The sequence below is a fragment of the Poecile atricapillus genome, chromosome 2, assembly GCF_030490865.1.
Source record: "Poecile atricapillus isolate bPoeAtr1 chromosome 2, bPoeAtr1.hap1, whole genome shotgun sequence".
NCBI classification, from domain to species: Eukaryota; Metazoa; Chordata; class Aves; order Passeriformes; family Paridae; genus Poecile; species Poecile atricapillus.
Genome location: NC_081250.1, coordinates 74396674 through 74423995, shown reverse-complemented (window position 1 = coordinate 74423995; position 27322 = coordinate 74396674).

The following is a 27322-nucleotide window of genomic DNA, read 5'->3' as shown; positions in this document are numbered from 1 at the left end:
TCTGTTCTCATGTTAATCAGAACTTTGACATTATCTAATGTTATTAAAAGCATAATTCTTTTGGAGGAAATTCAGGGCTGGCTCTGCACACAGTATTTGGAGCTAACTGCCAGGTCTGCATTCAGTACACAATGAAGTGGAGGCAGGTCAGCTATTTGTTCTACAACGAGCGATTTCTGAATCAAGTAGGAAGGAAAACGGCAATATGAAGACTGCTGGCACTTTTGTTATAACTTGCTACTGAGATGTGAAGTACTCATTGCCAAGTGGCTTCTGCAGCTGAAGAGAGGCTTGTGCTGAATGCCCGAATGAGAGTCGGAAGTAGGAAATAATATAGTCTGTGAGTGCTGCAAAATGTCTGTAAACATTCATCCATTTATCTCTAATGAAATTAATTACTAATGTATATATCCATAGGAGGGAACAACAGACTTGGAGCAAGGTGAGAGCACTTTCAAAGATTCCAGTGTAACGCTATGATTTTTTATAAAAATCAGGACCCTAGATGTGGTGGAGTCACATGGTTCTTTGCCCCTACCTGAGGTGGGATCTTTTTGCAGAAGCCTGACATTTAACAGGAAGAATGTCTTTTCAAAATAATAAAAGCAGCTATGGCCTTCATTTTTATGCTTTTGATATAGATCATAACCTTGAGTCTTATCCTTGAGATGAGCTGACTTCCTGCAAGGGTATTATCAAGATCTTTCTTAACCGCTGGTAGAATAAACTCTGAAGAGGTGTTGAACAAATGAGTAGCTTTTGGAAGCTCCCAGCTTGACATGTCACATATTTGATAGTAGGAGCTGCATTGTATTGGATGTGTATATATACACAGAATTCACAATAATAACCATGTTGCCTTATTTCATAAGAGAGCCTGTCCATCATAATCTTTTTTGTTCCTTGTCTGATTTTACCATTCTCTATTAGGTTAACTGCTGCATTTTAAAAGATTGGGACTTAAATATTTTCATTAACAGAAGTCCAAAACCTCTGACCCTTAAATCTTGAGAATAAGAATCAAAGTAAAAATCCGGTTGCATAAGCATGTAGGAGAGCTTGAGAGGAGAAATTGCATTGCTTTGACCCAGTAAAAAGAAAAGGGCAATGATATCAGATTCTGGATATCAGTATCAAGTACTAAGGTTCAGCTATTAGGCCATTCACTGTAGGCCTTACAAATGGATCTGTAGGTGTAGATCTATTTCTAGTTTGCATGCTGTGTTAACCCATTAATGGGGCACGTAGGCTCCCTGTGTAAGAGTTAAGTCTGCAGAGCAGGAATCACTGTAAGGAAATGCAGAAAATGCAGAAGGAAAGTATTTTTATAAACTTTGTCATTCTCTGGATTTTTTTTTTTATTATTATTACAGTCATGTGCTTAATTTTTCTTGACTTTTACAGGTTCATGGAGGTTTTTGAAAGTCTTTAAAAAAAAAAAAAGTTTTAAGTCCTGAAAAGTCTGCTTCTAGCTATGCTCAGAAGCAGGACTTTATGTCTGGACTTTTATCAGCAATGATATGACCAAGTATGTGACCTGTATGACCATGGCCTTCAGTTTACAGAGCTAAAAAGTGCTTGGGGATAAATTTCTCATATCTGTATGTTTTGAATGCTGTTTTGTGTTCCACTTCAGGTTTCTAATCCTTTTTTTTTGGTGGAATCTGTCCTTCAAGAACAACAGCACACATGCTGAAGGATGCCATTACTTTTCTCTGTCTACTAACTAGGTTTCTGATCCTATTTGTTTACCTCCTGAAAACAGTTGAAGAATTCGTGTTCTTATTAATCAATACAAAAAAGTGTTTGGAAAACAGCTATAGAAACTCTAGGTCCCCTTGGTTTAGATACTGGAATAGAAAGTCTGCTCTGCTGTTCTGCATCAAAAGTAACTTGTTAAGGATTTAAGGCTGTGATGCGGGAGTGGCAAGAATGAGACTAAAATATCTGTGCAAAGAAGCCCTTTACTTCAAATTGAGGATGATTTTTCAGTTTGGGTAAGCACCATTTTTTCCTGTAACAATCCAGTGACCTTTGCTGGATTTAAATTTTTTCGAGGGATGTATATTAATTGTAGGATTATGTACGACATTAAGTACAACACTGTGTAACACTAGATGTTTTCAGGAAAACCGAGCTACAATTCAAAGGCTGAAGCAAGAGCAGGGACTGTTTAAAACACTTTTCTCAAAAGAAAAGGTACGTGAGAATCTATCAGAATTGTCTGTGAGCCAAAATACAGAAGAAACCTAACATGAAATACCAAGTATCATAATGTACTTGCTGGGAAAATGTGAAAACAAAATGCAGCACTTCCAGAAAAAATAATAAAGAATCTGTGATTGAGACAAAGCTTCTCTGCTCTGTGACTTACAAGAAATGCAGGAAGACCTTGACAGACTTCTAATTAATGAATTAATTTGAGTTTAGATTTAAAGGTTAGAGTGTAATAACACTTTGATTGTTACCATCCTGATTCTTTATAGGAAAAACGTACTCTGCATTATTCACAGTCTCAACTTTATCATTACTGTATGATGATAGGTAGAGGCTTTTCAAGTTATGGCTCACTTTACTCTGTGATGCCATCATAGGAGCAGAATTTTCAGGAAAAGGCTTTCTTTGTTTTAACCTCTGATGTTTAAAAAAATAAAGTCATTAATTTATGTGGGGATAAAAGAAATAAATCACTTCATCTTCCTTACCTCTTATCCCTAAAGAACTTAACGTCAGACATCCTTGATGTTGCTCAAAGTTGACAGAAAATCAAAAGCACTCTTTCAAATATGGCCAGATTGTCTTCACATTTTTGAGTCATGCCATGAGCTTTTATTTCTAGCTGCACAAATTCTTTTTCATTATTATTTTTCTTGTTCTAGATATGTGGGAAGTATTCCATAGTGTGAATTGAAATATAAATGGTTAAAGCCAATAAGATGTCTTTGAGAAGGATACATTGGAGTTTGAAGAGGATTGTTATTAAAGAGGATTTTTTGAAGTTCCCTGGCATATGAAAAATGATTATTATTACTACAATGACTTATTGCAGGAAATATAGACCTTCTTCTACATTAGGTCTCAAACTTATTTATAAATCAATACCAAAAGCAACTTTATTAGTGAATGGAAAGCTAATGACAAAGACACTCTCCGTACATTGAATAAGAAATTTTTGGTAATCCTCTTAAGAAAATTACTCATTTGCGTACAAACTGCATGAAGTCCCTCCCTCCCTCCCTCCCTCCCTCCCTCCCTCCCTCCCTCCCTCCCTCCCTCCCTCCCTCCCTCCCTCCCTCCCTCCCTCCCTCCCTCCCTCCCTCCCTCCCTCCCTCCCTCCCTCCCTCCCTCCCTCCCTCCCTCCCTCCCTCCCTCCCTCCCTCCCTCCCTCCCTCCCTCCCTCCCTCCCTCCCCTTTATTCTACTCTGCATTACTTTCAGTGGATAGTTCTCTTAGCTTTGCAGAGGGTTTGGAAGGGAAAAGGATCTTGTTTTCTCCCTAGACTGTTTACTGTTAGCATGTTTACGTGAAAGAACTATCAGACAGTGCTATCAGATAAAATACAGCATTGGCAAAGGAAGTAAGGTGCCCTACAGTGGTATATTGTTATGCCTTTTCTTTTTGGTTTTGTGCATCTTGTACTCCATTGCACAGCTTGAGGGATGGACAGTTCTTTGGACAGACTAATAAATCATATAAAACCCCCAAGATATTTGATTCTCAGGCGTTCAAAACCATAGAAACTGGATGATTCAGTTCCTAGGCATGGAACTTTGTTGTTTCGAAAGGCAATCATCAGTCAGATGATGCAGACCAAAGAACTATTTATAGTAAGAGATTAGGGCTGTGATTCCCAGATTCGGTTTGCATCCATATCTGAAATTTCAGATACAGCCACTTTTTAATGTGTTCCATTATTTTTTTAATTTAGCCAACAGGCTCTTCCTGTATTGTTTCTAAGAGCACACACACAAGTAGACACACACAAAAAAGAAAAAACACCAAATGTGTATGTAATTTAACTTCTTACCTATTAAAATGTAATCAGAAGATAATTGAATAACTGAACGGGAGTATTTTTCAGTTCTTCATCTCTCTGTTCAAGTGATTTTATACAACAGTCTTCCTTTTGTAATGATGGAACATTTGATATCTTTTAAATGCTTCAAACATCAGATACAACACCTAGTAATATTTTACCAATAAAGTATTAAAAAACATGAATTTCACATTATTTTTCAGTCCCCTACTAATTTTAAATACATTTATAGCAACTGGAAAGTTAATTTTTCTGAGCCTTTACACTGTTTTACCTACTGAAAATCAAATACTTATTAAAATTTTGTAGCACTTTATCATTTTGAAATTAAGCTGTGTGAATAAGACTTGTTTCCCTTGGAATATAATACAAGTGTTACTGAATTAGAATAATTTTCTCCTTAAATTTTGTTTAATGAAATTATTCCATTTTAATTTAATCTTATTATTCTAGATATGTCTACTGTGACCCCATTGGTCTGTTTTGACATATGTACTCTGCTTCATGGTTATCCTTGGAGATTAAATTCCTGCTGAACAAAAGAATTTATCATTATATCTTGCAGGTCAAATTGTGTAAGTCATGGATTAAATCAAATAGACAAAAAAAGAGCACTTTTTGTATCACAGCCACAATACACAAACTTTCCCTTTTTCTCATCTTTGCTTGAAATTCACTTTAGAAAACAATAATACAAAAGTAAAAAACTTTGTTAAGCCTGTGTTGAGAACTTTGTCCCTCAGTTTTTTATCTAAAATTCAGCAGGCAGACTTAAAGCTTTCCTTCTTCTGTGCTTTACTCATCACGAGGTATTTTCTATCATAGGTATATTTTGCTATACACTCAAGTCTCCTATGCTCCCTTTTCTGAAATGGAATCTGCAATTTAAGGGTGGTGAAGACAGGGGGAGTGCAGGGGTTTGCAAGAAACAGTTGTGGTGAAAAAAATAATTTAATTACCTGTGAATGAAAAGGTTGCAAAATATGCTCTAATTCAATCATTCACAGGTTGAGGGAAAACTAGAAAGTAATAGTTTTTATTTTTTTAACTTTCATGAGATACTCTAACACTGTTTGGGAGGCATAGGCATGATACCATTCTTAAAAACAGAACAACAATATCTTAACAATACAAATACGCTATTTTAAATTAGTTCTGACATGGAAAAATAAGATTTTGAACATTTTCTTAGCACTATTTGTCCAAGAGGTATTATGTATAAATTAATTAAGCAATCAGGGAAAGGAGATTTTGATTACTTGACTATGCTTTTATCATTATTTATAATCACAGCTTATTCTAAAACAAAAATAATTGCTGTTTTCAAGCTTAGTAAGCTGCACAGGAACATTTTAATGTACTGGTTTCACAGAAGAGCTCTAAGCATATTTCTTAGGTAAGATACGGTTGCAGATCCCCTGAGTTTTTAATACGGAGAATTCAATATTGTCGCATTCAAAACTAAACACTTATTTTAACAGGATGGCTGTGACAAGAAATTTTGATTCAAATATGGCAATACAGGACAAATAAACATTGGAGGCTGCATGAAAGGAGCCAATAATGTTTTGGAGGGATATCACCTTGGTAAGGAACCAGATATAAGGGTACTTTGCAGAATTTGGAGGAGTATTTATCTAAAAGGATGAGTTCTAATGCACAGCTACTATATCAGTCTTAATTAAGCCAATATTATAGAACTGCTTCATTCCCTGTTCCGCATGCCTTGACCTTTGTGGAAGTATACTGGCCACAGCAATGCTCACCCAGCAGTTTTCATTGTTAAGAACCATCTCATTCCAAATCATTTTATGGACAAAAGGGTACAGCCAATGTACCATCAATAATTTATAGTTAGTCAGTTGTTTTTTCAGAAGTCCAGTAGTCCAAATTATCTACTTAATACAGAAAAGACTAGGGTTTTATTTTTGTTTCTTTCTTTCTTTGTTGGTGAAATGTTTAACCTGCCAGTGACCCTCTGGTTTTTTTCATGCTGTTCATTCACAGTACCTTGAGGAGAGGCATGGAGAAGTACCACAAGTCCATGCCAGAATGCATGTGATGTTCATAGTGGGGATTTCTTTTTTTCCTCTGCCAGTAAAAGCATGATTTCAGTATCACCACTTTCTTTCTTCTCAGCTTGGAGGTCTGTTTTGGTCTGTTACGGCAATTCTCCTCTTTTTCTTGCTGACCAGAGAACCAGGACCAGCATCCAACAAACAGTATTACATAGTCCTAACTCAGTCTGGAGAGGCTTGAGTGACTTTTATTGGGGTACAGAGCTCCAAATTTTTTATAGGGATAGTTACTTATCCTTTTTCATGTTTTTTGAAACTGAGAAGCTTAAATCTAAGGCCACATTTTTCAAAGATGACCTCTAATTTCTTGTGTTTTGGCTGGATGACTTCAGTGTAGTCAGAAAGTCTGGGATTTTATGGGATTTTTTTCCAGGCTGATGATGTTCTTCCAGCACAGATCACTATGAAGGGTGAACACTCAAGTCAAGGTGTGTCTACATGGGCATCAAACCTCTGGGTAAATGAATTGTGTCAGGATGTACTCAGTGTCATACAGCATGTCAGATGGAAGCATGCATTTGCTGATGCAGAGTATGGGAACTCTCACTCCAGTAGTGAATGCATAGATTTATATTTTCCACCTGTGTTAATCATGACCCTAGTAAAGATCATGAAAAAGAGATCATCTGAGTGAATAGAAATTCTGTCTTTTAGAAGAGAAAATGCTTAGCTTTTTGGGGTGCTTTTAGAAATGGATTATAGTGTGTTTAAATTTTATACAAGCAAATTTTCTTTGTGACATCTGCTGTCAAATTTGACTCTGAATGAATTCTCTGAGGAGAAGTAATGCATTGCCTTGAGAATACTACCTGAAATGTGCAAGTGAGCACTTAAGCTCTATTTAGCATGTGAAAAAGGTACAGTATAACCTTCTCCATTTTTGAAATTCAGTTTTCTTTTACTGGGAGACTTTCAGAAGTGGACTGGCAGATTAAGTAGTTGAACGAGCATGACAATAAGAAAAGAAAAATAAACCTTAAAGGGCAGATTTTTTTTATTGTCTAGTCAGCCTTTACATGAGTTTAATCTTTGTTGCTGGCAACTGAATGATCTCATTCAGTTTTGCTCTCCTATTTCATGATACAGTTTCCATCTGAGAGGTCCATTATCAGAATGCACTTATTAAACATGGCATCAAAAGAGCAAGATGAAGTTTAGGTGGAAGTCTAGGCCAAGGATAATAAATATTTATTATGAGAGAATATTGTCATACTGGTGAGATGCTAACTGTCTTCAGCCAAAAGATTTCTGGAAACAGCAATTATTTGCAGAGAGACTCCCAGGAGGATTCAGTACTTGCTATAGCTAAGCTTTACAACAGCTGTTAGATATCCTCAGCATCTTTTCTTAAGGCTGCTGCTTGACAAACCTTTCCATGAAGATGTTTTTCCTAGTATCCAATCTAAACCTTCTCTGGCACAACTTGGGGCCATTTTCTCTTGTTCTATCACTTGATGCTTGGGAGAAGAAATTTACACCTCACCTGGCTACAACCTCGTCTTCAGGCAGAGTGTGATAAGGTCTCCCCTGAGCCTCCTTTTCCCGAGGCTGGACAACCCCAGTTCCCTCAACCGCTCCTCATAGGGCTTGTGCTCCAGATCCTTACCCAGCTCCTTTGCCCTTCTCTGCACACCTCCAAATGCTCACTGTGTTTATTGGAGTGAGAGGCCCAAAATACACACAGCTCTGTGGAGTTAGGAGCCCAAAACACAGGGCTTGAATTGCAGCCTCACCAGTACAGGGGGACAATCACTGCCCTGCTCCTGCTGGCAACACTATTGCTGATACAGGCCAGGATGCCATTGGCCGTGTTGGCTACCTGGGCATATGCTAGATCATGTTCAGCTGGCTGTCAAACAGCACCTTTTCTACCAGGCAGCTTGCCAGCCACTCTTTTCCAAGCTTGTAGTGCTACATGGGATTTTTGCAGCCCAAGTGTAAGCACTTTGTTCAACCTTATACTACATGACTTGACCCAACAATCCGGCATATCCTGATCCCTCTGCAGAGTCTTCCTACCGTCCAGCAGATCAACACTCACAGCTAACTTGATGTCCTCTGCAGACTGACTGAAGGTGCACTTGATCTCTCCTGTCCAGACCATCAAAGATGTTAAACAGGACTGTCCCTGGTACTGAGCCTAGGGGAGCCCCACCAGCTGCCAGCTGGATATAATTCCATTCACCACCATTCTCTGGGCTTGGCTAGCAAATAATTTTTTTTTGTCCAGTCAAGAGTATACCCATCCACACCATGGGAAGTCCATTTCTCCAGAAGAATGCTGTGTGAAACAATGCCAAAAAGCTTTATTAAAGTCCAGGTAGACAACAGTCACAGCCTTTCCTTCAACCACTAGGCAGGTAACCTTGTCATAGAAGGGGTCAGCTAGGTCAAGCAGGACCTTCAGGCTGGGCCTGAACACCTGACTGTCCTGTACATATTGCATGATGGCACCCAAGATGATCTGCTCCATGACCTCGTCCGCTAGCACTGAGATCAGACTGAGGGTCTGTAGTTCCCCAGATTGTACCTCTGGCCCTTGTAGCTGGACATCTCATTTACTAATCTCCTGACAACTGAAACTCTGCCAGTCCCCTGAGTACTCTCAGGTGAATCCATCCAGCCCCATGGACTTGTGTGGGTTTAAGTTGCTTAGCAGGTTGCTGCCCATTCCCTCCTGGATGATGGGGTTTCATGCTGCTTCCAGCTCAGGAGACTGGATACCTTAAAAGACAATTGTTGTGACTATTAAAGACTGAAACAAAGAAGGCATTAACTACCTCAGCCTTTCCTCATCCTTTGTGATTATATTTCACTCCACATTGAGTGAAGGATAGAGGTTTTCCTTCACCCTGTTGTTGATGTATTTGTAAAAAATTTTCTTTTTGCCTTTTACAGCAGTGACCAGATTAAATTCCAGCTGTTTTTTGGCCCTTCTACTTTCCTTCCCCCATAACCTCACAATATCCCTGTAGTCTGACTGACTTGCCTGCCCCTTCTTCCAGAGGTGATATACTTTTTCTCACTGAGTCCCAGACAAAGCTGGAATTTCAGCCATGGGGATGGCCTGCTCCTGATTTCCATCTTAAAGCACCTGACAACTGGACAAACTGGTCTCCCGAGGTTGCAGGCAGCTTTTGGGTGGATCTCATTTTACTATTTATTTATCAAATTTATTAATCAAATTATCTGACTTTTTAACATTTTTCTATTGTAAAATTTGGGACCACTTTTCTACTTTCTTTTAAGGTTTTTACACTGTGTGGCAGTACTGAAGAAAATTCAGTGCATATCCTTTAGTAGTGTTCAGTTGCCTGACACAGGCCTTTACCTTTTTAGCTGAAAAATAAGGACAAATCTGTCCTCTAAATAATTCTTTAATGTCAGGAGTAAATGACAGAGTGTGTGGAGGGAAAAAATACCTACACTATTCTGAGCTAGAAGTCTTGGTGGAGCTGTTCTAAATTAGGGGCCTGATTCTCATTACTTCAACATAGCACCATGAATGTGAGCTAAATATCTGCTAGCATCCTGCATTTGAATATTCTGCACGAAGGCTGTTTGGGGCAATCCCAGGGATACAGATGGCAGTCATTAAATAAACAGTAAGCTGTGTGTGTTGCAGGGCTTCCCTGTTGCTGGAGAGATGAAGATTCTGTTTCTCCTTCAGCACTGGACAAGTCTGAAGGACTTAAAAAAGGAGACAGTTCAGCAGACACTTTCACAACTCTAGGTCTCAGCAGATGCCAGAAGAAAGCAAGTCAATAGTTCTCAGGTGCAGAATTAAAAGATATTTAAGAAACATTCACTATGAATCATATATTTGTATTTTTCTACTCAAAGGGAAAAAATAGAGATGCCAAGAATGTGACTTGTTCAAGTGTAATTACTGAAGGGAAATGTTGGAATCCAAAATAAAAGCCTCTCTGAGCTCCTCAGAGAGAGAAAAGAATTAAAATATATTAAACCATAAATATAGAGTAAAAGTGTAGGTTTTAATTTTAAGTAAGTAAAAAAATAGCTTAAGTGCTCTAAGAGTCTGTGTTAGCTAGTGAAAAGCCTTATTACCCAGTTTAAAGTGGTAATACCCTTCACAAATTCAACTTAGCTCTAGACATAATAAAAATATAGTTTGCATTCTTAGATAAGAACAGACAGAATTATTCACATAAACAGATAATACCCTATACGTAAGATTTAGGTAAAAAGAAAATTGCTTTCACATGTTAGAATTAAGTTCAGATTGGTGTAAAAAATATTGTTTTAGAAGAGTGTTTTTAGCTGATTTAATCCCCACTATTGGGGATCGGAGAAGAACAACTGACAGAAGATAAAAAAAAACATCTGAAGAAGAAGAACAGCTCCGTCATCACCAACTGCTTTTGCAGCCCAAGATAACAGAGCTCCACACCGAGAAGCTGCTGCCCTGAGCACTGGGACCTTGTACCAGAGAGCTGCTGCTCAGAACTCAGGACTTTATGCCAAAAGCTTTTAGCAAAGACTTTAACTCTCTGAACTCTCTGCCTTTGAGACTGATGCTTTTATACAATAAATACCTTTCTAGCAACCATCAACTGCTCGTATCTCTTTGAGACCTGGAAATATTTCTGTAATCCCCGTTGAAGCTGCGACAGGAAAAAAATAAACAAACAAATAAATAAGTAAATGCATTAGTTTATGTAGTCACAGGATTTTTGGTTTTTGTTTTTTTAATTTTTATTTTGTGGAAAAAACCTAAACATTCATAGAGGGGGAAAAAAAATCCTTTCTTTAATCTTAACTTTCCGGCAGGGAGAAAAAGTGATAGGAGAAGGTGAAGATTAGAGTTGTAAGAAGTCTTCATTTACACTGATAAGATCAAGTAAAATAGGAATAGTCTATAGTCCTATAGTCTGAATAGTCCTATTCAAAAACTTAATCTAGACCTTATTTTCTCAGACTTGTCATCACATTTCTTTAATTATAATATGCTTGCATTTTGCAGTAGCAAACATGCAGATATGACTTGTTACACTTTTCAGAGGCTTAAAGAGATTAAAATTTGATTCTATAAGTATTTTGATATCTAATATCATCTTTCATAATTTTCTCTTGAATCTTAATATAAATACTTCTAGTGCTTTGTAGCAATCAATCCAAACATAATTTTCAAGATAGAAAATCAAATACATGCAAGTGATTAATTAAAATGGGAAAACGATGACTTGACTTATTCAAGATCAGAAGCAAATACCAGCTTTCTTCCTCTGGAGATTAGTCCAAATGTCACTGCTGAAGTGCATCTCAGCAGCTCAAACATGCATTTTTAATCACTACTTTTCTTTACATCCGTTACAAAATTAGAAATAGCCTATTACAAAATTAGTAGTTGTTTACAGACTAGGAATCTTTGGATTTGTTTCTGTTTGTGACATATTTTTTATGAGCAATAAGCTACATGTTCTTTGCTAAATTATCTCCCATGCATGTGAGATACTATAACTTGAAAGTGCCTGACAGAGTTCCATACTTGCTGCCTTCAGCATTTTCTTCCTCTTTTGAAGATGTAGTCTTTTCTCAAGTCCCTTCCTTGGATTGTTTTCAAATCAGGAGGAACAGATGTGGATTATATAACGTGGGAATTAATTTTGATGAATTCTCATCATTCTTCAAAACTTCTTTTCATTTACTATTCCAAGTGTTTATAAACACTACAAAATTATCTAAATCTGTCTAATATCTAAAATTATTTGTTTTCTAAGTCACTGTCAATGATCTTTGTGATATTACTTTTCCAGCCTTTCAACTTCCAATATAGCTGATTTATGATCTTTTTTAAAAACTTCCCTTTGGCACCAGTCATAGGGCAATTGTATTTTGCAAAGAAGTACATGTAGAAAATAAGAAGAGACTCTGTTTCCTAGTGACATTGTAACCTATCTAAAATTCCAGTCTGTTGCCGCTGAAGATGAATAGATCACACGGACACAGGTCGAGGTGTGGTGAAGAGAAGAGCGAGGTTTATTTTTCCCTCCAGGATTTATAGGCTCCTGACCACAGCCAGGGATTGGATGGTCAGGATAACACTTTCTCACAGCACTGGCCATGAGAGATGTCCATCACAAGACGTGTAACAGAAAGAATGTACACATATCTATGTTTACAGTTACTGTCCTGGGAAAGTCCTTAGAAAACCATGTCAGCAAGCTCAGAAGCTGAGTTTTCAGGGCGACATCTCACCCTTTTTGGTTCAATAAAAAGAAAAGAAAAAAGAAAAATGAACAAAGAAACTAGCAACATTATAAACAATCAAAATAATAAATAATAGAAAAATACAATACTCCATACAATCAGAAGGCTGTAATTTCAGGGTGATATCTCACCCTTTCGTTATTACAAAAAAAAAAAAATTTTTTTTTTTTTTTTAAAAAAACAGAAAAACAACAAAACTCAAAAAAAATTTAATTAAACAAATGTCCAACATCAACACCTGCTTGTGGATGGCTCTCAACTTGGTCACAGAGGCAGAATCCATGGCCAAACTGAAAGGTGCCTGGGAAAATGTATGAAATGCTATGACAGCAGCCTGCAATTCCACCAATTGGGATGATCCAGCCTCATGACTCTCTAAAAAAAAACCTAAAAAACAAAACAGCAACATCAATGGAAAGATTAATGTAATAAACTTGAGGAGCAAAGATTAATGTAATAAACTTGAGGAGCAGAAACTGCTCTCAGAACCTCCTCCAGCATCTACTGTGCCTGTGGGGTCAGTGTCAGAGGTGACTTTAAAATCAGAGTCCCCCTTTAATAGACCAAACAAGGGAGACAGTTCTGTCGTGGTCAGTCCCATATAGGGACACAACCATGTAAAAGCCCATTAATATTTGGACATCATTCATGCAGTGTCTGCACTGAATTAAAAAATAAATAGTTGCACCTCCAAATTCGGGACTGTTTGTCCCAAAATTATTTTTGACCCTCAAATAATTTCAGGAAGGTTGTAGAGACGAGCAGCAGGAAACTGCTTGCAAACTCCAGAGAGGGCTAGAGCCCCATATCATCGGCAAATGCCGGCAAATTTTTCACAAGCCTTGTGAAATGGCAAAACCTCCATTGACATCTCTGTGTGGGCTCAGCATTAACGATAGCTGGCACCAGAAAGGCAAATTTTGGTCTGTCATCGGGATGCAAAGGAATTGCAAAGAACAATCCTTCAGATCCACAATGAGGACTAGCAAATCAGCAGGAAGCATGCCAGGTGAAGGCATGCCAGCCTGCAACATCCCCATGCTTTCCATCATAGCAGTAACTTTCTGGAGGTGTAGCAACCTCCATTTCCCAGACTTCTTCTTGATACAGAAAACAGGAATGTCCCAGGGACTGGTTGAAACTCCAGATCACTGTGATCCAACTGTTCTTGCATCAGGTCACGGAGGGTGACCAGTCTATCATGAGAAAGGAAAACAGAATCTGCTGAACAAAGAGTCAGTCTCAAGTTCTTCTTTGTGTTGAGTGCCTCAGAATCCGGTCCAAGGGTCCATCAGCAAACCAGACAATCATGATGTCCATGCCAGTGTCTAAACCCACAGAAGCTAATCTCTGACAGCATGTCACCAAGGATGGACAGGATGCAGACCCGTTCAGGATGATCCCTGGCTGTCAGAACAGCAGTCCAGTGACCCAGGGAGGTCCAGGGAACCCGAAGCCACCATCTCCCCGCAGCTGATTCTCAGCTCTGCGAACATAAAACTCAAAAGGCACAAGGTGAGCAAATCTAGGAACAGGAGGGGTGAGTGTGAAACCCATGGCAGAAATGCACCCCAGGAAATCTGAATCAACGTCCCCGAGGTGAACAACGGTGCCTTGAGCAGTGGTGTTCAACCATGCCACAAGAAGAGCACTCACGGCCTCACCCACTGGACCAAAGCATTCAGAAGCACATGGAATGCCTGATATGCTCAGCTGCACAGTCATTTTACAGGAGGACAAGGTCCACAGGCCAGCTGAAGAGGCTCCAGCAGCCTGGGGCCCCTGGCCCGTCAAGGCCACCGCCTTCTCCCCCGCGGCACCACCGGAGCCAGTGGTAAACAGCTCAGGACCTTGGTCTGCCACAGCCGCAGGAGGCGACGGGGGAGGCCTGGCTCCAGCCGCAGGCTCGGGTGATGCCCGGGAACCTGAGGCGGGGGGGTTTGGAGGCAGTTCAGCAGAGCCCGCTCCCGGCGCGGGGGGGGGCCGGGGCGCCGGTAAAGGCACAGCCGTTAGAGCCGCGGCACCGTCCCGCTCCGCTGCCAGGGAACAACCCGGGCTCGCAGGACGGGAATCCGGCAGCACGGGGCCGGCAGAACCCAGCCCCGCGTCCGCAGCACCCGCAGCACCCGTGCCCCCGCCGCACGACTCCGGCATGGGGCCCGGGCCCGGCCCGTCCCCCACCGCGGGGCAGGGCATGGCCCAGCCGCAGCAGGGACATGGGACGGACTCCGAGGCATCCCCCAGGGCCGGCGCCGCCCCCCGTTCAGGCAGCCCCCCCTCGGTCTGTGCCGGGAGGGCACGCGGAGGCGGCGACCCCGCCCCGGGCTTCCACCGCCGTGGCGCGGGCCGAGGAGGGGTTACACCCCCGGGGTCCGCGGCACCCCGGACAGCCTGCCGGCAGGGATCCAACCCCGCCCCGGGCCCACACCGCCGGGGCGCGGGCCAAGGTGGGGCTACACCCCCCGGGTCCGCGGCGTCCCCGGCAGCCCCCGGGCAGGAATCCAACCCCGCCCCGGGCCTACACCGCCGGGGCACGGGCCGAGGCGGCGTTACACCCCCCGGGTCCGCGGCGTCCCCGACGGCCCTTTGGCAAGGCCCAGGCTTACACCGCCGAGGCACCGGCCGAGGCGGGGTCACGCCCACCGGTCCCGCGGCGGCCCCGTTCAACCCGCCGGGGGCCCCGGCGATCCCGGGGGAGGCGACCTCGGGACCCGGCCTCAGAAAGCCGCACCTTCGCCAGATCCCGAGCAGCCGGAGCACCCGGGGCTCATAACCGACCAGCAGAGCCTCGATCAGGGAATCGCCTACAGCGTCCCAAGCCGACTGAGAAAAAATCGCTTCAACCACAGGGAAAAACCCCTCAGTTTTCCCGTACTCACACAATTGCTGAAAGTCAGCATACGAAACATCAATTCTTCTCTGATCATGCACTGCACGCCATATCTCCAAAACCAGGCCCTCCGTAAGAGGAAGCCCAAAACCATCCATAGCCACAGGCTAGACAGTACCCTGTAACACACGCGCAAGACACGTAGGGGTTCACCAGATGTTGCTGCTGAAGATGAATAGATCACACGGACACAGGTCGAGGTGTGGTGAAGAGAAGAGCGAGGTTTATTTTTCCCTCCAGGATTTATAGGCTCCTGACCACAGCCAGGGATTGGATGGTCAGGATAACACTTTCTCACAGCACTGGCCATGAGAGATGTCCATCACAAGACGTGTAACAGAAAGAATGTACACATATCTATGTTTACAGTTACTGTCCTGGGAAAGTCCTTAGAAAACCATGTCAGCAAGCTCAGAAGCTGAGTTTTCAGGGCGACACCAGTCTACAGCTACTTATTGGTGCAATTTCTGGGAGGGGTTGGGGTTTTATTGTCTGTTTAGTTTTGGGGGTTTTATTGGGGGAGGGGATTTTTTTTGTTTGATTTATTTTCTTTTTGAGGAAAAAAAAAAGTATCCATTTCCTTCATCACATTCAGTGTCTCATTTTATCAAATTAATAGCTATTAATATGAGTTCTATAATTGACTTTTTTTCCTCTTACTCTGGCACATGGAATTCTTTTAAGTAGAAATCAGAAGGCATATAAAGTGGAAAGGGCTAAAAGTGAGTAAATAGAAACATGTATTTCACTCCTTAAGAATGGAACTAACATAACTAATAGCATAAAATTATTTTTTAGCCAGAGAGTAAAATTGTGATTACTGTATTGTCCACAGAAAAAGTTAATTGAAAACCATTTTAATCCATTATAGAATTCTGAATATTGACAAGCTGTGATTAAAACTCAAGTTAATCTACAGATTATGTTAGCAAAGTAACTCAATTCACTGATGGAAAATTTTAAAATTCCTTTGGAAAGGTTCATCTTATGAAGCTCAGTGTTGATCTTTAAAAAATTCCAAGTTAATTAAAAGGCTAGAATGTTTCCAGACTTTCCAGGTTTTTTATTATTAACCAAGTAATCTTTACTAAGTAAGCTTTCTTTTACAGATGTGGTTCAACTATTCCATGTATAGATGTATATGTATCATATAGGGTAGTTTTCACCCTGCACTCTTCCTCCCCTGTTCTATCTTTAGATATTAATTTGCTGCTGCATAGCTTTACTTCTAACATTTATTTCAAGAAAAAAACGACTTCTCTGGTGGTTTCCTAAGCCTTATAGTGTCACAGATGATAAAGGATTTTCATTCCCTTTGCTTGGACACCATTTACCCTACACTTTCTTCAGGTTCCATTGTTGCTGCCTGGTTTTACTAGAGTAAATGATTCATTAAAATCAAAGTAGTTTCTTTTATAGTTGTCAAATTCCCTAGAAATAGTCCCCTGGAAATTGCTTGCTAATGCTGGGAACACTTGAAAGTTTCCAGTCTTACAGCCCTTAAGCCATTGCCTTGTACTGTACTTGAATTAGATATGTTACGCATCAGCTTTGAGTAATTACAAATGCTAAAATTTTTCATGAGATCAGAAAGGAAAAAAGGTCAGAGTTCATATTACTTAGCTTTATATAATTTCTGTGTGATTATGGCAGCCCAGACTATGAGAATGGACGGCAATGCATTGTTTGTGTGCTAAAACATTGCTGCCTTGAATTCAGCGTTGTTGATGTGGTGAGTTGACCCTGGCCATCAGCAAGATTGCACCCAGCAGCTCTCTCAGTCCCCCTCCTCAACCAGACAGAGGATTGAAAAGGTGATATGCCAAGATAAAGACAGGAAACTCACCACTTACCATCACTGATAAAACAGACTCAATTTGGGAGGAAAACAAAAAAGAAAATGCATTGCCCATTAAAGTAGAGCTGGATCGTGTGAAACAAAGACCAAAAAAAAAAACAACCCACCTTAGCCCACTGTATGTCCATCTTACCAAACTCAACTTCACTCATACATTTCTGGCTTCTCTTCCTCCTCCCATCCAGTGAGCAGCGCAGGGGGATGGGAAATTGGAGGCTGCGGTCAGTCCATAGCATCTCTTCTCTGCTACTTCTTCCTTCCCACATTTTCCCTTCTTCAGCCTGGAACATTCCCAGGAGCCGCAGGTAAAGCCCGGCCAGGCTGGGGTCTCTCCCTGGCCGCAGACCCATCCCTGCCGGGTCTCTGCCGGTCCCGGCCCTGCTCCCGCTGTCCCCCCGGGGCTCGCAGGGATGTTTGTGGCTCGGTTCCCCTGGCTCAGCCCTGGCTGCCGGGCAGCGTTTTGCCCTCCCTTGGCCAGGCTTTCCCCGGGGCTCTCGCCCACCCGCCCGTGGCTGAGGGGCTCAGCCGGGCCCAGCCCTGGTGCCGCTGCACTAGCGCCAGCACATTGCCATGGACTACACTGAAAAGTAATTAAAAAATTGTGATCAGTGTCTGTCAAGCATCTTTTATTAAAGATTCAGTGTTATGATACCTGTTATGTAAAATGTTTACTCTAGCTTTCTAGACTTTTTTTATAAAACCCATTACAAAGATGTTTGTAAGCAAAGCATCTTTGGAACACCTAAAATTCTTCACTTATCAGCTCCCTAGTACTGAGTTTCTGTATAGCTTACTGTGGGCTGTTTGTTTGTTTGTTTGTGTGTTTAATTGTTGGGATATCTATTAAATTGCAATTTGAGATTTGTTGCAAAATGGTTTCAAAGTTAGTTTGTGGTGATGGTTGTTCAGAGAGCTTGTTGGAGGTACTGAAGTCGTAGATGAATTTTCAACAAGCTACCCAGAGATAAAAGGGTATTGCATTTACTGTAAGGTCAGAGAATATTGCTTTAAAGTCCTAGCAATATATTTTGTACCTGATACTGGCACCAAAAAGCAGCTTTGAGTCCCTAAACTTATCAAAAACTATATTCAGTGAAACTCAGGGTTTTTTAATGGCCTTCAGTACTAAAATAGTATGTAAAACCACTTGAAAATTCTAGTTACACCATATAAATCCATTTGTGTTAGGACGTTCAACTGTAAAAAAGAAATACTTCTTAAATAGCTCTTGAAGGTACTGAAAATGTTAAAATTATAAAGGAAAAGTCATCTTGACATATTTCAGGATATCTTGTGCCTAATGTAGGAGCTGCACTCCTACAAATTCACTTCTTCTCTGTCTGTCTCAAAGGAGAAAACTTAATTTCCTCTTCCCTTCCACAAGGCTTCTATAAATGTGGTAAGTCCAGGAATTTTGTTTCGGTGAAAAGGTTTAGTAAGAAATAAGCTTTAAAGCACAGTTTAAAAATGTGCTGACTGTGATACCATGCAGAAAATGTCTGCAGACAGTGCTCTCATCAAGTTGTGACACCACTGAGATTGCAGAAAATCTGTAATGCTTCAGAAGAACAAAATGGAAAGCTGGGATCTGCACACAGAGCAGAGCCAATGTTAAAATTTTTTGCCATCATTAGCATAATCCCACTAATTCCCCAGTATCCTGACAGGCAGGGTCTGGAGCTTGTAGGACTTGGGGGCCTTGAAAGGGTGGCATTGGCTGTCCTGGCTGTTGGGGAGTGACTCTTATGTCTTTGGGGTGAGCAGGGCTGTGCAATACCAGTTGTGCTGACACTGTGACAGCGGCATCATTGCCAGTTGACCATTGCTGCATGATCAACACAGCTTGGGTTTTACCAGAGGCTGACAGCGACCAACAAGCACTAGCTATGTGCTGCCCAGGGTACCTGGAGAAGGGTGCAAAGAGTTTCTGAGGAAAGGTATGAAAATAAACCTACACAGGCTTAGGGCTGAAGGAGGAAATCCCTTTCATAGCCCTGGCCAGGCTCTTGTACTGCCCAAGGTGCATCCTTTAAGGCCTTTCAACAAATGCCTGCTTTATTCTTAACTCTGTCTAGCCTCTGTTCTAAGTCAGCCTTCTCAAGGCACCAGTTCAGACAACTGAATGTAATCCAATGCAATTAAAACTACTGTGATAAAACTGTAAGAGATGTCTGTGTGTTTAGAATTAGTGGGTCAGTTCCTATGTTAGGAAATATTTAAATTATTAACAGATTTGGCATTGGTAGAACTGACAGTAGAAAGTTGGTAAGTACCTACCAGTTATCTCAGCTGAAAGTTTTTTGGCAAGTTCCACTCCGAAATGATTTTTTGCTTGTGTGACAAAATTGCCGTCTCCCAAAGTGGTTCCTCTCTTGCTGAACTGAAAAGAATAATTTGAAAGGAAGTGTTTAAAAATTTCAGATGGTGTATTTTTATTAATTTTAAAGGCCTTGTATTTCACTTCAGCATAGTTAGTGATCTCTGTTTCATAGTTATAACACTGAAAAAGATAACTTTTCTGCTGTCAGCTTGATTTAAATGCAGTTTTTCAAGTAGGTTAATGTGTAATATTTTCCTCTGTAAATGAATAGTTTCTCTCTACTCAGAATTTAGTTTTTTTGCTAGTGTGCATTTATTTCTCACTCACTTTTTTAAAACTTAGACAGCTTTTTTGTCTAAGGCATCATTTTCTAACAGAACTTCTTGTTTCAGAAAATCAAGGTGAATAATTACAGTGAGAGACTAATGCAAATGAAGTGACAATACTAAAGGATTTCTGAAATTTCACTAATTTTGCACACTTAATGTGTTATGTGTTCTTCTCCCTCCATTGCTGGAAGCAGTAAATAAGGTATTTTTTTATGTCTGATATATGGTGGTACTTCAAGATATATGAGTCTCTTACGTGTTTTACACTTTGAAGCCACGTCTTCTGCTCCCACAAAAGCATTCTTTCTTCCCCAAACTATTTTTTGTCAAGGTCAGTTGTAGCTTATTCACATCCTAGCAGACAGAATATCCTTTAGAAACAGTTCAACTAATAACACCCCATTTCCTATGGATTTGTGCTCTATATACTCTAGGGTTTCTTTCCTCTCTTCTCTTCATTGAATCATAGCTGTTCCTCAAACTTGTAACATCTTGTCGTGGTTTTAAACCAGTAGCTAAAAAATTACTTATTTCTTGCTGTGAGATATGGATTAGAACAAGAGCAAAACAGGCTTAAAACTTAAAAGGAATAAAGAAAGTTTATTAACAAAACTACAAGAATAAAAAAAAACTCCAGAATAAACATCCAGAATACTCTTTTATCCCCCACTACTTGACCATTCTTTTGTACACGTGACAACATAGAGACAGAAAAAATTTTAGAACTTTGGTGGTTAAAACAGTCCCAATTCCTGCTACCGTCTTTTCATCAGTCTTTGTAGAGAAACAAAAGTCTCTTTCTGTTAATCTATGGAGTTTCTCACAAGAAAAACTGTTTCTGTTATAGTTTTCTATTTCCCTGATGTCAGCTGCCCAGAAATCCTGTCATCAGAGCTCACTCCTCCCATTTCACATCACTCTGAGGTGTGTATGGGCCATGAGTCTGGGGATGTCATTTTAAGGATGAGTTATTCAAAGGCAAAAGTCTTCTTCATCTGTCTCTGTGAGCTCCACTGGAAAACAGTTTTCTCATTGTCCCCCAAGGCTTCAAATCTTCGCTTCACTCTGTTCCAGCACTTCACTGTATCACAATTACTCTACTTTTTACTCAAAATCCACACTTTGAACACTCCATTCCTCCCTATATACTCTATCATGAATTAAAGGAGTTTTTTCAGGACCTTATAGTCCATCTCCATAGCTTTAACAGAAAAATATTTCAGCTTATAAAGCATCTCCTTATTCTCTACCTTTTCTGAAGTTTAATTACTTTCTTTACTGTCTCTAATAGTTTATAAAGTCTCTTTACCTGTTGATTACTCTCTTTTTCTCTCTCTGGATAAAAGGATTAATCTGCATGTCTCATCTGGGTAATGAAAGGGCTAAAATCTTGCCCAGGCTTTGTAGACGGTTCTGTGATCTCTGCCGGAGCAGCAGCTGGAGCTGTCTGTGATGGGAGATTTTTCATGGCTGCTCTGGAGAGTGTGGTCGCTGTCTCAGCCCGCCGCAGGTCAAGAGCTTTTTTTCTTTCTTTACTCGACAGTCTCCGGTGAATTCAGTCACAGCAAAAAAAACTGCAGCCGAGCCAGGGACCGGCCTGGCCCGGCCAGAGCCCGGGGGAAGCCCCGCAGACCCCATGTCCCGGCCGGGAGCCGTGGCTGGCCCAGCCCAGCCCCTGCCGGGCCGCATGGCCTGGGCAGGGAACGGGAGGCCAGCCGGAGCTCTGTTACCTTTCACAGCCAGGGAACAAAGAGACAAAGAAATTCCCAGGCTTAGGTCTTAAGGTGGTGTTCATAGGTTGATCTCACTTTTCAATGGTCAAAACTGCTGTCAATTCTTAGAAATGGCCAGCTGTTGGCCGGGAGAAAAACTCCCACCAGCCTCCAGCAGTTTTAACTTCTTTAGGTGTTTCTCTTTGTTTTCTTAAATGCCAGTCTATCGCAGGCATCCACAGCCTCTCTGCCCAGGTGCCTTTCTCAGGGACAAACACCCTCACAGTAAACTTCTTCCCATCATCAATTCCAGGTCCTGGATATACCCTGCCCCCAAAGCCCCATGCTCCGCCAGCAATTTTTTTTTATTTTTTTTTTTTACTGTGTAATAAGATCTAAGTCAAACTCCTAAAGTAGAAGGCAGTGAGCAAATAGGAAGTGCGCACTAAAGATGCCCTTCTGTCTGAGCAGGAACTTCCTGATGAGGCATGTCATCTTACATATACAGAATGCTGTCCACTTTGTCACATGAAATGAAAAGGAGGTTAGCATACACACTGATTAGTCCCATACAAAACAGTCTGTCATAGTTACCCTCATGCTAAAGAATTCTGAGAAACTGCAGAAAATATATTTAGGTTGTTAAATTGTCGAAGAGAGAAACTGTCTTTCAGAGTATGTAGACACTATATATTGGAAGGCTCAGGTTATGAAGTATGAAGCTTCAGATTGCTCAGACTGTAGGGTCCTTTTTATATATAAAGTGCTCATGTAATACCCAAATACGAAAATTAACACTTGTAGCTTTCTACTGTTGCAGTGTAACTCACATCCAATACCAGAAAGTATTTTATCCGATGCGAGAAACTATGCTTTGGGGGCAGGGGCTGAGCTCGGGGCCCTGTTGGGCCCAAAGCCCCCACCCGGTGCCCCTCCATCTGTCACCTGAGGTGGGACAGGGGCCAGTGGCTGCTGCCTGCAGCAGGAACGCGGGCAGGGTGAGGATGCCCTCGCTTGGCTTTCGTCTCTTGAACAGTTTGGGCACAAGGCAACGCAAAGCAGGGAGAAAGCAGAGGCCAGAGCCTTTGGAGGCTCCAAGCCTTAAACAGCAGCCCCTGCAGCACCCCAGATCCAGATCCCACAGTTCCTGAGGCTGTCATGGCCTTCAGGGCATGAATGGGGATTTTGCCTCCCCCCTGGGGCCTCATGCCCAGGAGTCCCATGGCTGCAGAAGGTTTCCTGCCTGCTTTGGTGGCATTGCTGCAGGGGCTGCTCCTGTCAGAGCCCCCTGTCTGCCGGTGACAGCTTTGCTTTTGGGGACACGGCCCTGCCCCAGCCCAGGAACACGAGCAGGACGCAGTGCTGGGTCAGTGGGACCCCCCAGCCCCAGGGACCCAGAGCAAGTGGAAAACACAACTGTGCAAACGCTGCCTGTGCCCAAAGGAATTGCAAAGAGAAGTGTGGTTTTAAAAATAAATAGTATTTATTTACCTAAGATCAGAAGATCCTAGGATTTACAGAACACCTTTCATTATAAGAATCCCTATAACAACAACAATCTATAGAACGTATTTACATGGATCCTATGGGTTAACAATCTTCAGAACATATTTACAGAGAAACTCTAACAGGTGAAACATATCTACAGAGGGGTAAAGCAAATATCTATGGCCATCATCTCTGTGAGGAAAGTCCTGGAAGTCTTGGAAGAAAGGGAGCAGCAGAGCGGGACTCCTGAGCCCAGCTGGGGTGGGGAGCCAGGCTTCAGGCGCTTGGATGGGGCTGCTGTGGTACAAAGTGAGTACAGGATGGTGCAGGTGGTGGACCCACTCTGCCTTGGGCAGGACATGGAGAGCATCTGCCTGTCCTGCTGTGGAGGCTCCATCTTCATCCCAGGATCATGGGCTCCTCTTCATCTTTCTCATCGACCTCCATGTCCTCAATGTTGTCCTCTAAATCGACCTCCATGTCCTCGATGTCCTCCACATCGACCTCCATGTCCTCCACACACTCTTCCGTGTCCAGCTCCATCATTTCTTCCATATCCACCGCATCCACTTCCATGTCCTCCACAGTGTCTCTGATTGCCTGTGAGAGGAAGAACAACTTCACCGTGTCCCTGTCCCACACCATCCCACACCATCCCCACCAGGCTGCAGCCTACCTGGGCAGCCAGGCTGGCATGGTCCTGTATCTCCCGCGGGAGAGGAGTGCACATCCTGCTGGACTTGGTGCTTCAGGACAGGAAAAAGAAGTCCGGGCAGCAGAAGTCCAGGTAGCAGGAGCAGCTCAGCACTGATGCACAGAGTGGAGACAGAGTGACAACTGACTGTTGGTGAGGTGCTCTCCGTGCTCATTTCCAGGTCCTGGATATTCCACCTGCATCACTCTGCCAGCCGTGATGTCACAGTGCCACACTCCACAGTGGAAGACAGGGATCGTAGAATGATCAAATCCTTGAATGGTCTGGCTTGGAAAGGGCCTTAAAGATCACCTGGTTCCAACCTGAGCAGCCTCCCAGGACACCAGGTTGCTCCAGACCCTGTCCAGCCTGGCCTTGGATGTTTCTGGGGATGGGGCATTGTAGTGGTTTAGATTTGCCATTTTCATTTCCAGGCCAATGCACCAAATAAATGTCGTGGTTTTAAAGCAGTAACTAAAAAATTACCAGAAAACTTACTTATTTCTTGCTGTGAGATATGGATTAGAACAAGAGCAAAACAGGCTTAAAACTTAAAAGGAATAAAGAAAGCTTATTAAAAAAAAAAAACCTATAAGAAAACCAGAATAAAACTTCCAGAAAACCCTTTTTCCCCCCACTACCCAACCATTCTCTTGTTCACATGACAACACAGAGACAAAAAGACTTTGGTGTTTAAAACAGTCTCAATTCTTGCTAGAGTCTTCTCATCAGTCTTTGTACAGAAACAGAAGTCTTTTTCTGCTAATTTTTGGAGTTTCTCACAAGAAAATTAATTTTCTTCATAGATTTCTATTTCTCTGGTGCCAGCTGCTCGAAAATCTGTCATCAGTTGTCTCCTCCCATTTCACATCACTCTGAGGTGTGTTATGGTTCAAATGAGTTTAGGGATGTCATTTTTAAGGATGAGTTATTCAAAGGCAAAAGTTCTCTTTTTCTGTCTCTGTGAGCCTCCCTGGAAACAGAAGTTTTCTCTTTGCCTCTACAAACCTACAAATCTTCAACTATTGCTTCTCTCTCCTCTGTTCCAGCACCTCACAGGATCACAACTCCTTCACTTTTTGCTCAAAATCCACAATTTGAACTACTCCATTCCTTTCAATATACTCTGTCATCAACTAAAGGAGTTTTTCAGAACACTATTGTGCATCTCCATAGCTTTAACAGAAAAATATTTCAGCTTACTAAAGCATCTCCTTATTTTCTACCTCTTCTGAAGCTTAATTCTTTTCTTCACTGTCTCTGATAGTTTATAAAGTCTCTTTACGTGTTGATTACTCTCTTTTTCTCTCTCTGGAAAAAAAAAAAAAAAAAGATTAATCTGCAAGTCGCATCTGGGTAATGAAAGGGCTAAAATCTTGCCCAGGCTTTGTAGACAGTTCTGTGATCTCTGCCGGAGCAGCAGCTGGAGCTGTCTGCGATGGGAGATTTTTCATGGCTGCTCTGGAGAGTGTGGTCGCTGTCTCAGCCCGCCGCAGGTCAAGAGCTTTTTTTCTTTCTTTACTCGACAGTCTCCGGTGAATTCAGTCACAGCAAAAAAAACTGCAGCCGAGCCAGGGACCGGCCTGGCCCGGCCAGAGCCCGGGGGAAGCCCCGCAGACCCCATGTCCCGGCCGGGAGCCGTGGCTGGCCCAGCCCAGCCCCTGCCGGGCCGCATGGCCTGGGCAGGGAACGGGAGGCCAGCCGGAGCCCTGTCACCTTTCACAGCCAGGAAAACAAAGAGAACAAGAGTGCTCTGACGTTACATCTTAAGGAAGTGTTTACAAGTTGACTTCACTTTTCAATGGTCAAAACTGCTGACAATTCTTAGAAATGACTGATAATTGGTCAGGAGAAAAGACTCCCATCAGCCACCAGCAGCTTCACCTTCTTTAGCTCCCAAAACTATCTTAAAGGTAAAGTCATCCCATGACACATCTACCATCAGGTAGAGGGCAAGAATGGCTTTGCCACTGTAGATCAGGATGTCCTTATGGCCAATGTCTGTTGACAAACAATGGTAGCTGCATTCTTCTTGCATTTCCCACTGCAAAGACTTGCTCTGTCTCTACAAAACCTGTGGGAATTTGATTCTCATTTGTGGTCTTTATTACTTTGTCAAGGCAGGGTGAAATAGTTCCATTGGTCAAAAGTTTACTAAGATTGTGCTGAGTAGGTATAACAAACTGAAGCAGGGATAGGCAAACAATCTATGGACACCTTAGAAAATTCTGCAATTTATTTTGTTTATCTGCACTCATCCAATAATGTTGAAAAAGCAATGAAATTTCTGACATATCTCTAACAGTTTAATAGAAGACACTATTTTCCCTGTCACATTTACTATTAGCCATGTATTGGGTTCCAGTTCAACAGCTCTTATAATTTAGTTTTGACAAATTGATATCTTACTTATTTTTGAAGTATTTTTCTTATCACCTTGTGGTTAACAAAGGCTCTTTTTTTGTTACCATTTCATTACATTTTCTTCCTAAACTATCGCTTCATCTTATGTACGATGATTGGCTCTGCTTTAGTACCTTTTAAAATGAGTACTAAACACAAGCCATAGATCTTACTGGTTCAAATAAAAACAAGTATATTGTTCAGCATTGCAGAGCATGATTGAACAAGTCTGAGATAATTCTTGATGTGCACAATGACACTTCAGGGGCTGTCATTTTTGTGATCACTTAAATGAAAAAAGGCTTATCTGTGCAGATGGCTTTTCCTATGTACATTTTAGTGGCTTGACTAATTTCCTTTTGGAGTATAAATTGCATATGTTGTAGATTAAAAAAGGCTGACTGTCATGTGTAACAATTATATTTTAAAGGAATAGTAGTATAAGTGTCAATCTTAATGTTTTCTTGAGCAATAGCTACTTTTAAAAGTTCAATATGTTTTTAACTGCTTGGTCAAATGATGAGTCAGGTCTTAGTGTATAATTATCTTGCCTTGATATAATTGGGATAACAAAGTGTTTGTGAGTGAAGTGAGCTAAAAAATATTAACCTCTCTTTAAAATTCCACGTAATTTCAGAACTATCCACATGATAAACAATTTTATATGCTGTTTAAAATAGGCAAAATGGGAATTAACAGAGAAGGCAGAAAGGCAGAAAATCTAGTTTCATTATTCAGATAAAATATACTGTATGTTGCAAAAATATTAAATGTCAGAAAATAGCGCTTTGAATTACTGCAGATACAGATGTCTCCTCATTTCTTCATTCTTAGACTATTCTCATCAGTTCTAGATTTAGCTAAGGTCAGCTTATTATAGAGTGCTTTGGGTTGGAAGGTATCTCAGAGATCAGCCAATCCCAACCCCCCTGCTGTGGGCAGGGATATCTTTCACTGGACCAAATTACTCAAAGCCCCATCCAACCTGGCCTTGAACACCTCCAGAGATGGGGCATCCACAACTTCTCTGGGAAACCTCTTTCACTTCTTCACCACCCTCACAGTAAAGAACTTATTACTAATATCTAATCTGCACCTACTCTCAGTTTGAAGCCCTTCTCCCTTGGCCTCCCACTACTTCCTTGTAAAGCGCTCCTCCCCAGCTCTCTCGTAGGTCTCCTTCAGGTACTGGAAGACTGTCATCTCTTTTTCAGGCAGAACAACCCCAATTCTCTCAGCCCATGTCCTCTGATCACCTTGGTGTTCCTCCTCTTGACTTGCTC